This window comes from Phascolarctos cinereus, unplaced genomic scaffold (genome assembly GCF_003287225.1).
Source record: "Phascolarctos cinereus isolate Bilbo 61053 unplaced genomic scaffold, phaCin_HiC Scaffold_4;HRSCAF=312, whole genome shotgun sequence".
Classification (NCBI taxonomy): domain Eukaryota; kingdom Metazoa; phylum Chordata; class Mammalia; order Diprotodontia; family Phascolarctidae; genus Phascolarctos; species Phascolarctos cinereus.
The window spans coordinates 137,662,965-137,678,103 of NW_027555847.1; the positions used below are offsets into that span (position 1 = coordinate 137,662,965).

General features: G+C 41.3%; 2 protein-coding genes across 2 annotated transcripts in view; both read left to right on the plus strand.

The window, feature by feature from the left end:
• NAA60 (N-alpha-acetyltransferase 60, NatF catalytic subunit) overlaps nt 1-1,204 on the plus strand; it is a 53,233-nt gene extending 52,029 nt beyond the window's left edge. Inside the window, exon 7 of the mRNA XM_020995502.2 lies at nt 1,116-1,204. The gene's annotated coding sequence lies outside the window, so the exon portion shown is untranslated. The remainder of the gene's footprint in view (nt 1-1,115) is intronic.
• CLUAP1 (clusterin associated protein 1) overlaps nt 1,200-15,139 on the plus strand; it is an 80,905-nt gene continuing 66,965 nt past the window's right edge. The window contains exon 1 of the mRNA XM_078152644.1: nt 1,200-4,163. The gene's annotated coding sequence lies outside the window, so the exon portion shown is untranslated. The remainder of the gene's footprint in view (nt 4,164-15,139) is intronic.

Below are 15,139 nucleotides of genomic sequence, written 5' to 3' on the forward strand. Positions count from 1 at the left end.
CAGTGAAAATGATGAAGAGAGCAGGAATGATAAAGATGAATAAAACATCTGAGGTCCCTTACGGCTTGAGCTCTCTGGTCTTATAATCTTTATTTGAATTGGAAAAAGGTAATTAAAAACCTTTTCACCCCAGCAAGTATTCATTATAGGCTTAATATTTGACAGTTTTTCTAGTGTATATGTGCTGATTGTTTTTCCTTTGGAGTTCTGTTTTTTGGAATCTAGGGGATAGGTGCTGTATTTGGGCCATATACTCTATATGCAGTAACTTTCTCACTGATTTAGATTTTTCTTAAACCCTGAATCAGGGTTTGCTTTAGTTCTTTTTTTAGGTAGCTAGTTAATGTGATTACTGTTTCTTAGATACCTAACCATTGAGGACTCCTGAATAGAGTAGGGAGGCTATGTTTGAATGCATATTGTTTTTTTGCTGGCAGCAGGACTGAGACAGACATGAATCTGATCATTGGAAAGTTCTGTCTGAAAAAGTCAATATGCATTCACTATAATATATCCATGGTCTTTTGTTAGATGTACAGGAGAAACAAAAGTTTTTTAATGACAGTTTCTGCTTTTGTTGGGCTTATATTCTACTAGGGATGTGGCCTTCTGCTTGTTTCTTCCAATGGTATCCCTGGTGTGAGGGAGTTTGAGGAAGGTACAGGGTCCCTACATGGCTGGCCTAGTGAGTAGAAAAGCCAAGGCTTAAACTTACCAAGTACTTTCTTCCCAATAACACTGTAAGAGACATAAAACCTTGTAATATCCCTGTTTTATACATGGGGAAACAGGCTCAGAGAACTGGAAGGGCTTAGAGACCATCTCCCTAGTCTAACTGACTAGGTCACATAGGTCATAAGAGGTAGAGTGTGGGTGCTTTGACCCCGACCCTACCGCCAATCCAGCATTCTTTCTGCTGCACCTCAATTCCTAGGTAAGCGGAAGTGGCTGCTCAGGCTCATACAGTAAGGGAGTTGATATTCGGATGGAGGTGTCCAGCCCTCTCCCTACTACTGTATGTTGTATTGCTGTGCTCAGTACTGGGGCTGGGAAGTGGAGGGACAGTACTGCTTAAGCCTTCTTCATCATCACCTTTTCTCTTTGGTTTTGAACAGGTATTTTGTACCCTTCTGCTCCTGAAGCCATTTACTTCTGCACCAGTGCTGCTAACCCTGGCTTCCACGAATGCCCCAGATCTCACTAGCAAGTCTGCCCTCCGTGGACTAGATGGGGATTTGGCCTGACTTATTGTGGTGCCCCCTTTTCCCCTCTCCTGGGAACAGGAGGATGTGAGTGGACTTTCTCCTTTCCTACCCAGGGTCTTTGCTGGGAACTGCAGGACCTCATAGCTGACGAGAACAGCACCTCCCCCATCTACTGCACCTACCACCCAACCCTACCTCCGTCCCCGATCCCCCTGCTGGCTGGCATGAACTGTCCATGTGAGCTCCACTCCTTCATTCTGTGTAAACTAGTTTGGCCTTGAGGAGAATGTAGCTTCAGAACAATAAAGCAAGTGATTTAGGGAAGGCCAAAGGCCCTCCAGGAACACGAAATAACCAAGGCCAGTGTGTAGCTGAAGCTCAGCCCAGGAGGCTAGGTCAGAAGCTACTCTTGCCTCATCCTTTCAGGACTGTCAAGATATCCAGGCACAGAACCTTTGAAATTGTCCCCCAAAACAAACTGTCATGTCAGGTGGCCCAGCTTCTCCAGCAAAGTGGATTCCTGATGACCTTGGTATAGGATGGTTTGATAGTAAGGGCTCATCCCCTGGTTCCCACTTTGAAGACATACTCTCTAATTCCCTTCTGCCTTGGACTTTGTTCTTGAAGAGAGAGATCACAATTCCTATTTCATAATGAAATACATTGTCTGCCTCAGCTGAACTGGACCTAGGGGTGGGAAGGATGGGAGCTGTGCAGTACTAGGATTTTCCCTGTCTAGATTATCCCCATACCTGAGTCTCCTCAGCCATCACTTCAGCCAGAGCCACCATGATTTCTCTTTGTACAGGAAGTTATGAACATGGGTCCCAACTTCTGACTCCTCCAGTGCAGTCCCTGTAAGCGGCCCTGGTCCTAAGGGGACAGAGCCATGTGCCTTGTAGCTTTCAGCCCCAGTGGAGAGGGTTTTTTCTTCCTCTGGATTCATGGAGGGGAGGGGGCCGTGGCAGTAGCTCAGCTGTTTCAGTTCTGTGAAATGTGCTTGCAGCATGAGATCTGTCCTTACCATCACATTCAGTTGTCTCCTGCCCCCTAATAATCCCTGTATTTTCTGAGATACAGTGTAGTTCCAGCCTCGTGAGAGTATCCAGTGCCCAGTGTTGCAAGCAGCCATTCTTCCAAACCTCTAAACCTGAGTTGGGGGAGGGGGAGAAAAACACAAACTCTTTCCCTGCCCCACACGAATCAAATCTTCTCTAAATCCCTTTTAGACTTTTTTAACCTGTAGGACCTTTCTAGGACTCTAGGGCAAGCAGCCACCATCTCCTTCTAGTCCTAGAGATGGACCTGCCCACCCTGGTGGTGGCCTCCTGGGAAGGTACAATAGTTAGAGAAACCTCGAAATTAAGGGGCAGCCCCTTGGGCTGGACAAGCATTTACTGTTTTGTGCATCCTTCATCAGTTGATGGGAGGTTTGTCAGTTTGTATTCCCCCCACCCTCTTGTCCCTCAGGGGTGGGCAAACATCATAAAGTACTTGATTTTCAAAGAAATTAAGGGCAATGGTGATGCCATTGGCACAAGCAGGGTTAGTTTCCTACTAAATAAGTGTTGATAGCTTGGATGCTGGCCAGTGCCGAGACCCCAGTGTGGTCTTACATTTAATGATAAATATGTTCATCTGATTTTGTTTTCTGTGCTTGCTGAGGGGTGGGGAGAAGTTTTCCAGATCTGAAGCATCTGGATATCCAGTGTTCAAGCTAAAGATAACTTGCCCCTCAGCACTCCCTTTCTCCCATAATCACTGTAGTGTCCAGCTTGGTGTTGAATGGATTGTAGTGTTTTGTCCTATTAGAAAAACAACAACAACAACAGAATAAAACCTTAATCAAATCAAATGAATCTGAAATTCATCTTGTAAATCCTATAGTTTTGCCTTTTGCTACCTCATCCCTCTTGGGAATTTGTGCTAATGGTGGCAGGGGTGGGATATAGTCACCTTGGAGGATATAGAGCTGGAAGAGGCTCAGAAATCATCTAGCCCAATCCAGCCATTTTGCAGATTTGGAAACCATAGCCCGAGGAGGTATTTGAACCCAGACCCTCCAAGTGTAACCCCAGCTCTTTCCAGGACATTATTGCTGTCTGTCTACGCCAGAATCCTGATGGTCAAAACCAGCCACTTTCGTTTAACCAATGAGGAAACTGAAGCCAATGAGGCCTACTTATTCAAGTCGCATAGCTGATTAGTGATGGTTCTGAGACTTGTACCCAAGTCTTGTGATTCCTAAATCCAGCGCCCTCTCTGTGATACTGCGCTGTTCCCCACTGGGCCATACAAAGGGAGATTATTACTTGCAGTTCTCCTAAAATCACCATGGAAAGGCAGGAATTAGGTGAGGTCTTCAAGATTATATCTAGTTCATCCTGCTCATTTAATTGCCAATAAAGCTCAGGCCCTATAGAGGCAAGATAACTTCCTCTAGGTCACATGTAGTAAGCTGCAGAGTCAGAATTTGAACCCAAATCCAGTGCTTTTTCAGATGTGCCCTGAAGAGACAATGGAGACATCATCTGATTCTAATTTGTCCCCTCCCCTACTCTCAGAGAGTCCACCAGCAGGGGGGTGGCCAAGTCATTGACCCTCTAGTCCAGGAGTACTTAACCTGGGCTTTCTCAGCTGTTTAAAAAAAAAAGTCTTGGTAACTTTTTTAATATAATCAGTTTCCTTTGCCATCCTATGCTTATTATTTTATGTCTGTAAAAACATTCTGAGAAGGTAGTCCATGAGTTCCACTGAACCGCTGAAGGAGTCCGTGATACACAAACAGTTAAGAACCCTTGCTCTAGTCTTGTTTCTCTTGGAAAGTTCAGCACCATTGCTGAGCCGCAGCAGAGGTGATGGTTCTGCTTTCTCAGGGGTGCACCGCCCCAGGAACGTGTTCCCTAGTATTCTGCATGTTTCACTGAGCCAGGACTGGAAGCCAGCAAGTTTCTTCCGGTAAGTAGTATGCATGTGTACGTGAGTGAATATGTAAAATCACTTATTTTTGTATAGCACTCTGCTTTTTAGAGCCCTTTTATGTATACTGTATCAGCCTGAAAATAAAGCATCTCCAAATAACCAGCTTCACCTAAAATGATGGGGCAGCTAGGTAGTGCAGTAGATAGAGTCAGGGCAGGAGACAGGAAAACTCTTCTTCTGAGTTCACATCTGGCCTCAGACACTTACTAGCTGTGTCACCCTGGGCAGGTCACTTCACCCTATTTGCCTCAGTTTCCTCATGTGGAAAATGAGCTGAAGTAGGAAATAGCAAACCACTCCTGTATCTTTGCCAAAGGGAAAAAAAAAACCCACAAAAAAACCCAAATGGGGTCATGAAGAGTTGGACACAACTGAAACAACTCAACAAAAACCTAAACTGATTTTTAAAAACAAAAAATGTGTACCATGTAAGGTAACACAAATTCTAGACTACTGAAGCCCGACAGAAATCAGTTCATGACCAAATTTGGGGGCCTCCTCAGACCTGATGGTGTTACCTCACTCAATCCTCATGATGACTCTATGATGCTGTTAGGTAAGTATAGCAAGTACTAGCACCGTTCCCATTTTAGAGATGGAGACACAGACAAAGGTTTTCCCAACAACACTCAGTGAGTGAATGACAAGAGCCTTCTTAGCTCCTACTCTCAATTTTATTCCAGATGGCCATGCTATAGTAGCCAGTGTCCTCAGCTGGACCCTGGCTGAAACCTGCATCTTCGATGATGGTCATGAGAGAGCCTTAAGTAGAACAGGGAGAAGTAGACATAGTATCTTTGGGCTTTAATACATCACAGGAGATTAAGTTAGATGATTTTTCAGGAGACTACATTCTTTGGTGAGCCTAGGATGATGATTACAGGAGAATTTAGGATAGTGAGCATGCCCAGATTCCCCAATATAACGTAGTAGAATGTACCCTTGAATTCAGAAGGCCTGACTCCAATATGAGTTTTGTGTCCTTGGACCAGACAGCTTCATCTTTAAAATAGAGCTGTACTATACTGCCTATGTCATAGAGCTACTGTAAGGATTAAGTGAGAGAATTGTTTTTAACGAGAAAGTGCAAAGAGCTGTGAATTGTCATGAGTTCCTCTTTCCTTCAGAATGACCCATCCAAGAAAAATAGGCAGCTAGCAAGAGAATACTTACAAGCTGCCTTAGATGATCTCATATTAGCTGCACCCAAATTACTGCATGCAGGTAAACGACCTCCTTCCCAGGGTAATGATAGATAGCTAGAGAGGCAGACAGACAAAGCATTTATTGTGTCAGGTACAGTGCTAAGTGCTGGGGTTACAGATACAGCAAGAGATGGTTGCTTCCCTAAGGGACCTTCTAATGGGAAAAGACAACAACATAAAGGTGCTGGAAATGGAAGGAGGAGAAGGGAAGGAAGAAGCGTAATGGTGGAAGGACAATGTGGGAACAGAAGGAGGGTAGAGTCCAGGCAAGAGGGAGGTGAGACATGGCTGGATTCCTTCCCAAAACGGGAAGAGAGTCAGTAATGAGGAAAAGTAGGGCTCCTGGGCATAAGTTTCCCAGGTAAGGCAGCAGGCAAGGAGGAGGTGAATGAAGGGACTAGTGAATGTGATTGATGAGTCACTGACAGTGATTTTTGAAAGGCTGTGGATGGAAGAAGTGCCATAAGGTTAAAAGGAAGGAAAATGTGCCAATTTTCAGAAAGGGATACCGGAAAGCTTAAGGCAGTGGACTTGACTTTGCATGTTGGCAAGATTTTAGAATATGTTATTAAAGGGATGATTATTCAACATCTAGGAAGCCATCATGGTTTTGCCAGAATTTTTCGTGCTGTGTTTTTGCAGGTCATGCCAGAGTAACCTCATTTCATTATCTTGCAAGGTCATTAGACTGAAAGGTCTGGAAGTGAATGACAAAATACTTAAGTGCTCATTATATGCCAGACGGGGCAATCAGTACTGGAAGTACAGATACAAAAATGAGATAGTCCCTGCTCTCAAGGAGCTAACATTCTAATAACGGGAAGTAGTGCAAAAAGAGGTGAGCAGGAGAGGCAGTTCTGGTCTGGGGAGTCACAGGGGCTGGTGAGTTGATGTTTGTTCTTTGTTCTCGAAGAGGGCGGTAACATCAGGAAGGTGATGCCATGACTTGCAAGTGAATTGGACGTAAGTGAGGGACAGCTGTGCAAAGTCACCAGTGTCACTTTCTCCTCGGGAGCCATCTGGGTCCTGTGTCAAAACATAAGTCAGGATGACTGGAGATGGCAGCCAATAGACAGATGGTAGACATAACATAATGCTTAGATTTGTTTAAACTGCTGTTTGTTTTTATATCAAACTCATTTCCCAATATATCGCTTCTCACCTCCTTTTCTCAGTAAGTTATCTTTTGAAATAAATATTTTTTTAAAAGAAAGAGGGGGATGGGAGGAAGCAATTCAGCAAAATCAACCAACAGATTGACCAGATCTGACAGCATATCCAGTATTTTACACCCATAGTTTCCTACGTCTTCGACGAAGAGAGGGAAGTGTATTTCCTCATCTCTTTCTTCTCTAGGGCCAAGCTGTTTCCTTACAATCATGCAGCATTCAATTTCATTCTGTTCTTTCTATTTATATTGTCACATATATGTTTCCTGATTCTGTTGACTTCACTCTGTATCTGTCTATATAAGCCTTCCTGTGTTTGTTTGGATTCTTTGTCATGAACAGCAGATGTGCCTTTGTTATTGGATGAACACACCGCCAAATGTTGTTCCCTTACCTCTGTGCCAAATAAAGCGAGCAGTGTACGCTGATGATACAACTGCTGGCTTGAATGAACATATTCAGCATGATAAATCATGAAGTGACATCTCACTGGGTTTAGTTCAGGGCACTTCCTTTCAGTTGTTTGATTCCATTCCAGTCTGTGCAGTCCTGGATAGAAACTAGAAGAATCTGATGGGAAGTTCCACCTAGCTACAAAAACAAAGGCTTCCTTTCATCTGGTTATTTAGTTCTTCCCTTTTTATCTCGATCATGTAGCAAAATAAACTCTCCTTTCCTCTTCTCTACTTCAACTTCTGTTCATTGGTTTTTAAATTTTCATTTTCTGAGGCTTTCTAACAAGATTTTTTTTTTTTGCTTTTTGGTGAGGCAGTCAGGGTTTAAGTGACTTGTCCAGGGTCACACAGCTAGTAAGTATCTAGTGTCTGAGGCTGGATTTGAACTCAGATCCCCCTGCCTCCAAGGCTGGAGCTCTATAAAAAAGATTTCTTACTCTTATTCTCTCCATTATTTATCTTCCCTTTCTTTCTGTTCTAGATTTTTCTTCTTTGATTTCCAGCCCTTACACTTTCTTTGCTCCCTATATGAAATTAAAGCTTATAAGGTACCTATTTTGGTTTCTTTTGTTATTGCTTTATACCTCTTGCCCCTAAGTCCTCTTTTTCTGTTGTGGTCCACTCTTAGAAATACCAGTTCCTGCCGATGATAGAAAGGATATTGCTCCATGGCAGGAATTTTCCTCTATCCCTAACTGTGTAGTTTGTTATTAACCTTTGCCCTCCCCATGGTCATTTTTCTCCCATTTGCCTTGAAGTCTCTTCCCTGGGTTTATGCCCTCTACCCTTCTGAGTGTCAGTTACCCCCAGGAACTTTATTTCCCAGCCTCCTGAGGTAAAATGAGTGGTTTCCCCACCCCTGTAGATTATAGTCATCATAAGGTCTCCATCTTCCTTTATAGACTATCTCTCTTCTCTCTTGGGAACATTCATTGGTGGTGCCCCCTTCCCCTACTGATTTTCCCTTTTTCTCAATCTCTTCCTATGCCTCCTCACCCATCTTCCAGTAGGCTCTTTTCTTCAGAGATTACAAAATTTATTTTCCCTTCATCATTAGCCTTTGACTTGATTAGGGTACATCACATATTCCCGTCTTATCTTCTTCCTCCCATCCTCCTCTTTCATGAGCCTTCCCAATATCTACTTTAGTCTCACAAAACACATAGATTTACTTGTAGGCCTGGTGTCACGAGGTTGAGTACATGATGTTTTTTGGGCCTGCTTCTCTACCATAACTTGTTTGACTTCTTTCACCCTTATCTCCTGTGTGCATTTAGAAAGAAATCTCTTAATCTTGTAAATCTCTGTTGGTAATTTTATTGTTGTTATATTTATTTTTTGCTTATCTGTTGTTTGAGGCATTTGCAAAGTAAATACTTTTATCAGGTATGATTTTCTTTTTAGGAATGTTTTGAATGCCTCTTTTTTCATTAATGGTCAATCTCTGGATTGTAAGGTATGTCACCTTGGGTTACATTTTGAAGTCCTTTGCTTTCTGGAACACACTATCCCCTTGCCTACTGCAGTTTCTGGTGGGTGCAAAATAGTTTCATGTTAATCAAGTTTCCTTTCCTTTATATTTGTATATCTTTGTCCTAGTTGCTTGCAGAATTTATTATTTGTCACTGAAATAGTGCAATTTAATCACTGTGTGTCTTGACATTTGCAGCATAAGTTTTATTTTGTTGTTTTTCTGGAGGCAATCTGTGGATTGTTTTGATTGACGCTGTTTTGTGGGTTCAAAAGTTTTGAGCAGTTTTCTAGTATCACTTCTTGCATTATGATATTCAGCTTTTTTGACTTGTGTTTTTCTGGGAGACCTATAATTCTTAAATTGTTTCTATACATCGTGTCTTCCAGATCAATATGTTTTACTTGTATGGAGGGCATGTTTTCTTTTAATGTTATTATTTTTTGCCTCTCTTCTTCCAGATTATCCTTCACTTCTGTGTTTTTGCATTCCCACTCAGTTTTCCCACTCTTTTTTATTTTTTTGGTGAGACTTACCACCATGGTTTCAAGTTTTTCTATTTTGCTGATTATTTCTGCTGTGCAGGTTATAATTTCTGTTTTCACAATAGTTATTTCTCTTTCAAACCATTCAGGAATATCCTGTTGTAATTTTGTACTTTTGGGAATCCTCTGTCTCATCAAGTGTTGATTAATTTCCTTTGTCTTGGATTATTTATTCATAGATCCCTGGACTTTTTGAGGCTGCTTTAGAGGTCATATTCATTTCTGTTATTAATATCTTCCTTATTATTTTATGTGCTTATGCTCAAAATCTTTAGCTGAGTTTTCTTCCTCCTAAGATTTTTGGTAATTTCATCCCCCCTCCCCTTCATATTGCTCTTTGGGGGGGGGGCGAGTCAATTGGGATTAAGTGACTTTCCCAGGGTCATACAGCTAGTAAGTGTTATGTGTCTGAGGCCAAATTTGAATCAGAGTCTATACCACTGGTGGTATATCTTTGGCCTCAAGGCTGAATCCAAACTTCACAGAACAAATCCCCTTAATAAAAGCATTTGTTCTGTAAAACTTGGACTCAGTCAAAAGGCTGCACCCAAGGACCTAGAAGGCCACATGTAGCCTCAAAGCCACACCCCTGCTGTGGACCCTAAAGTTGTCTCAGCCTTCTCTCATGCTGGGCAGTTCATACTTCACTGGCCTCAGTCTCTTCCCCAAGTGACTTGGGGGGTGGAGGAGCAGAATTGGCTCTAGCTGAGTCTGGGCTTTTCCCCTCAGGTTTAATGGAATGCCGCATAGACACACATACGTATATCCTACCCCGGTTCTCTAGCTGAGCTCTGTTGTAGCAGATACTGCCACACTGCTGCCCCAGTTAGGACAAACTTCTGCCTCTTGATTTTCCATGGTACTGAGAGGAGGGAGCTGGTAAAGTTGAGTCCGTGGATCAAGTTATACAGCTATACTACTAGAATGTGGTGGGCAGTAAAGGAGAGAGTGTTGTTGAATGAGTGAGTTATCGGCTAGGGATTAGCCTTCTCTGGTGTTAGTCTTTCAGACTGTTACTTCATTAAGATTCTTGGTGTCTTAGATTGTGGAGGCAGCAGAAATTGCTTTCTCTCTTGTGCATAAGTCCTATTTTGGAGAGGTTGAAAAGGGTGTGAGAATAAGAGAAAATGTCTGATTCTTCATCTTGTTGGTCATGTCAGTTATTATTTATTAATATTTCAATGTGTCAATATCCTCATCTGTCCAACAGGATGCCAGTTATGAAGATCTAGCAAAATGATGGTTGGCTGTGTAAGTGCTTTGGAAGGTTAGGAGCTATACATGTTGTTAGTTATTTTTAATGTCTCATTTTCTAGGGCTTTTTAGTGGTTTTTAGGCTTATATTCCTGTTAAGTTTTAGTACAAGGCTTCTTTGAGCTGCGAATATTAATTTGGGATCTTTTGACTAGAACATGGTACTAATAAAAGCAAGGTCATAGGTTCATTCCTTGCCTAGGTAAAGTAGCATTGCCCCGAGAGAAACCGTTTTCAAAGAGAAAAAAATTCCTCTCTCCCAGACAGACTAAGCCTTCTGAGAAATATTTGCAATTTGTCGTAAGAACCACCATATAAGAATATAGGGATGGCTCAATAAAACCCATCTCCACAAGTGGAGAGAAAACTTAAAAGCTCCTTGCTGGAGGACAGTAGCACATGCAATATTATCTTTGTATTTAGTTTTAGCCAAGTATGTTGGTCCTAAGAATCAGAACAAAGTTTGGAACTTTGTCAACCATTTACCAAAGGTTTGGTCCAAAGAAGCAAACAGGATCAGTTTCTCCCTTAATCAAAGGTTTGTCCTAAGAACAAATTGAATGAGGTTCCCTCTTACCAAAGGTTTGAACAAGGAACAGACAGAATCAGGCTGTAAATGTGCTGTAATGTGTTTATTTATTCTCATTAAGCCAGAGAATCATGCATGATGGTGTCAGAAAATAATTCTGAACCCAGAGGTAAACAGGCTAAAGGAGACCCTTTATATACTTAGAGCAATCCCAACTCAGGATGCTTGTGTCAGCCCAAAATTATAGTCTCCATATGTGTTAAACATAATATGAGAAAGGAATTTCTTAATAGGATAGGTTGTAAATACAATAAGATAAGAGAATGTCAAGGTGTCAATTGAAATTATAGATCCAGGATGTTATCATTAACATGACATAATATAAAATAAGAAAAGATAAGAAAAGTTCCATTATTTAAGATAGTGTCTTTTCAAGGTGCCTTCTCTTTGGTAGTCATAAACAGAAGAATGCTTCGGTTGGCTTCATCTGGCCTTGTAGTTGCTGACACAGGAAGAGTCATTTTGGGTTCACTCAGCAAAACAAAGCATGTCTGTTTATGCAAGGCATTATGGTAGGTTAAGCTCAGAGTGGCCCAAAAATGTCTTTCTCCTGATTGGCCAATCCAGGTTTTAGGCCTTTCTCAGGTGATGGGAGGGAGGGGCTCAAAATGATTCACAACTTGTTTTTAATTTAGTGGTGATAATACCGTTATTGATCTACGTATTTTGGAAGCAAATTAAAACCCCCTCTGTGATCCCAACTTAAGTTTTGACAGAGGCTTGTGAGGGCTCCATACAGTGAGGAAGTTGGACTAAATTATCTCTGTGGATTCCATCCAGTTCTAACATTCCGCGTTATAAGGTTCTTTACAACTCGGATGTTTTGTATTCTAAGGAGCAGCTTTCAAGTGCTGGTGAATAATTCCCATTGGTATGTGAGAAAGGTGTAAGCAGATTATTTTTCAGGCTTGCTCAATGTGTCATCAGGGACACAGGGGTCCAGGTGCCAGAGGGCAATTACCGGACAAGTATTAACTCTCCCCAAGGTGGAGTTTAGGAAGTGCTGAAGCAAATAGGCCTTGTCATTAGAGAGGCAGGTTACACTGCTCCACCTAATGGCTCAGATCTGTCTTGGGTTTCTGGGAGTGCTGGGAGCCAAGCTTGTGTTTCCCACATGGATATAACTCAGCTTGGCTCCCAGCATCCTCACTATTCTAACCAAAGGAATTGTGTGTGCAGTCCAGGTATTCCGACTCCAACTGCAGCAATCATTATTATACCACATTACTTCTAATTATCCTTTTCCTGTTCATGTCTGACAAAGGTGAGTAGGAGAGAACAGTCTCAGGATAGGTGTAATGATGCGCTGCAGTAGAGTTTCTGGGAACTGAACCCAGGCAGAAGTATGACTTCTATACAAACAACCTCTGCAGAGTTTAGGGACCATGCAGTCAACCTTAAACCTAAGAGAGGCATATAGTTGTGGCCTATCACTATAGTGTAAGCTGCCTGGGGATCCTTGCTCATTAAAAGAATTTTAGGGTCATTGGATACTAGTAGATACAGTAATTTGTGCCAAATACAATCTGCATTTGGTAACCACTTCAATGACTAAACCTTTGAAACTTGCAAAAGGTCTTCCTCTTACTGATAGTTAATGCTTATTGGGCACTTGGCCTCATTACTCCTATTATTCCGGGTTTGTATGGGGAAAATGGAAGGCAAGCCAGAGAAATAAATTTTGCCAGTTGTCCTTTTTGTCTCCACTTTAAATGAGAGAATCAATGGAAAGCTGGCCTTAGAGATAGGAAGACTTGAATTTAACTCTTCCTCTGACACATACTCATTGTTGACTCTGGGCAAGGCACGGTGAGTCAGACAGCTCCCCAGGTTACTGGATTACTGGGACGTTGCTGTATTTGCAAGTGGCAAGAATTTCCACTTGAGAAGATTCCCCACACCAGTGAAATCACAATTCTGAATCAATCACTTTATTTTTTAAACTTAATTTTTTTTCAGTTAACCAAAATCTGCCTTTTCTCTCTCCCAATCCTGCCTCTCCCCTTATTGAAAAAGAAAAAAGCCCTGTATAGTCAATTAAAACACATTCCTACATTGGCTATATCCATGTTGTATATATTTATACACACACATACACATATGAATATATACATATGAATATATGTGTTTATACAGACACATATATATGAATACACACGTCTGTATATATCCCACATATACATGTGTATTATATAATGTGTATTCACAAATAAACATATGTATGTGTCCCAATCTGCATTGAGTCCTTCATTCCTCAAAAGATGTATAGTATATTTCATCATGAGTCTTCTGGAATCAGAATTGTGAACCAATCACATTAAATACTATCCAGGTATCCCCTGTATTGCTTTACCACTGAGGAGGATGTTTATTTTGTGGTTCACAAGGGACTGGATTTGATATTTTTATTCCTGGAAGTTATATTTCTTTTTGAAAATTGACAGTCCCCCAGCCCAGGATTTTGCTTGAAAATGTTTTGATCAAATACTAGATATGTGATCATAAACTATATTAATAGAAATGTAATAGCCCGAGCGAAGGCCATGGTTCTCTTGTCCTAATCAGACCATATTTGTAGTCCAAGGTACAGCATGTCCAGAAGATGATGACCAGGACAATGAGAGGATTCAATATCATGTTGTATAGATTTAAAATATGTGCTTATGCTCCATCAACTGTGCCTTGAATTCTTTCAAGCTGACCATCCAACTGTTGGACAGGATATCTTCTGGGCAAAAAGCTTTGCTGCTAGATGCTATGGCCAATGACTGGGAAGAAGGGAGAAAAAGCTCCTTTTCCCCTGCTCCCTTCAAGAGGTAAATAGCTAGGGCAGGTAGGTGCCACAGTATATAGAGCACCAGGGCTCTGGAGTCAAGAGGACCTGAGTTCAAAGGTGACCTCAGACATGACATTTACTAGCTGTGTGACCCTGGGCAAGTCACTTAACCCTAAGATTGCCTTGCAAAACAAAAATAAAAACCAAGAAGTAAACAGCTGAATTCTTTAACAGTTGCTGGCACCTGCCTTAACTGTCTCCTCTCAAACACAGGTTCACTTATGAAAAGTCTTGTCTGGCTTGCATATTCACACCTCTCTGTAAAGGGATAACAGGGTGTTAACACTTTCTTAGCACATCAACAACTCATTATGTATGGTTATATTCAGAGACTACCTCAAATAAGCTGAGGTGGGGAAGGACTAAATCGTCCCATACAGTGGAAGGACCAAGGCATGATTAGTCTGGAGAAGACTCAGGGGGAATGTGATAGCGGTTTCAAATATCTATTATGTGGGTAAGGAATTTGACTTGTTTCTCTTGAGTCAGAGAGTAAAACTAGAACCAGTGGATGAAGTTACAGGGAGGAATATTTTTGGCTCAGCATGATCTTTGAGGATCATGAAGAAAGGAAAAAGAAGGGAAAGGTCTCATTTTTTTTTAAAGAGGTAGTAGTAGAGTCTGTAAATTAATGGCTATTGACCTAGAGCTTTGATGGTAGCACATTGATTTTCGATTTCTGGCAAAATTATAAAATGATTAGTGAACATCTAGAAGAGAAAGCTGTGACCAGAGTTTCATGAAGAATAGATCATGCCAGCTATTGATAAAACTGTAGCACTATTTCCAGGATGACTACTTTTTTTCTAATGGAGAGGGTTTAAGATGCTTTAGAGGTAAACATTTATGTTGAGCAGAAGTATTCTGTTTCAAGGAGTATTTTTATTCTTCCTAATAAATTTGAAAATAAACTTTTTTTTTAACCAACAATAAACAGGAGGTTGTGCCAGGTGATTTCCTTTCTTGACACAGTAACCTAATTTGTAGATTAAGGGGCTACTGTAGATAAAATTTATCTAGATTTTATCAAAGCATTGGATGGTCTCTTATGCAGTTCTTGTGAACAAACTGGAAGCATACAGGTGGTCATTTGAAACTGGTTCAATTGCCTACATAGCCCTTAATGATTCCATACCAACTAGGTTTTGAATGGAGCCCTCCAGGGATATGCTCTTGATCAACACTAGCACAGTGCCTGACACAGAGTAGGTGCTTACTAAGTGCCAGCCGAATGACCTCTCTAACATCTAAAAAATTACTTGGATAAAGGAATAGAAAGCCAACCTGTCAAATCTATAGAAAACACAAAACTGGGAGGATAGGTAGTACACTGGATGATCCAAAAAGACCTCAGTGGTCTAGAAAGTTGAGCCAAATCAAACAAGGTGGAATTTAATAGGAATCAATGCAGTATTACACTTTGGAAAA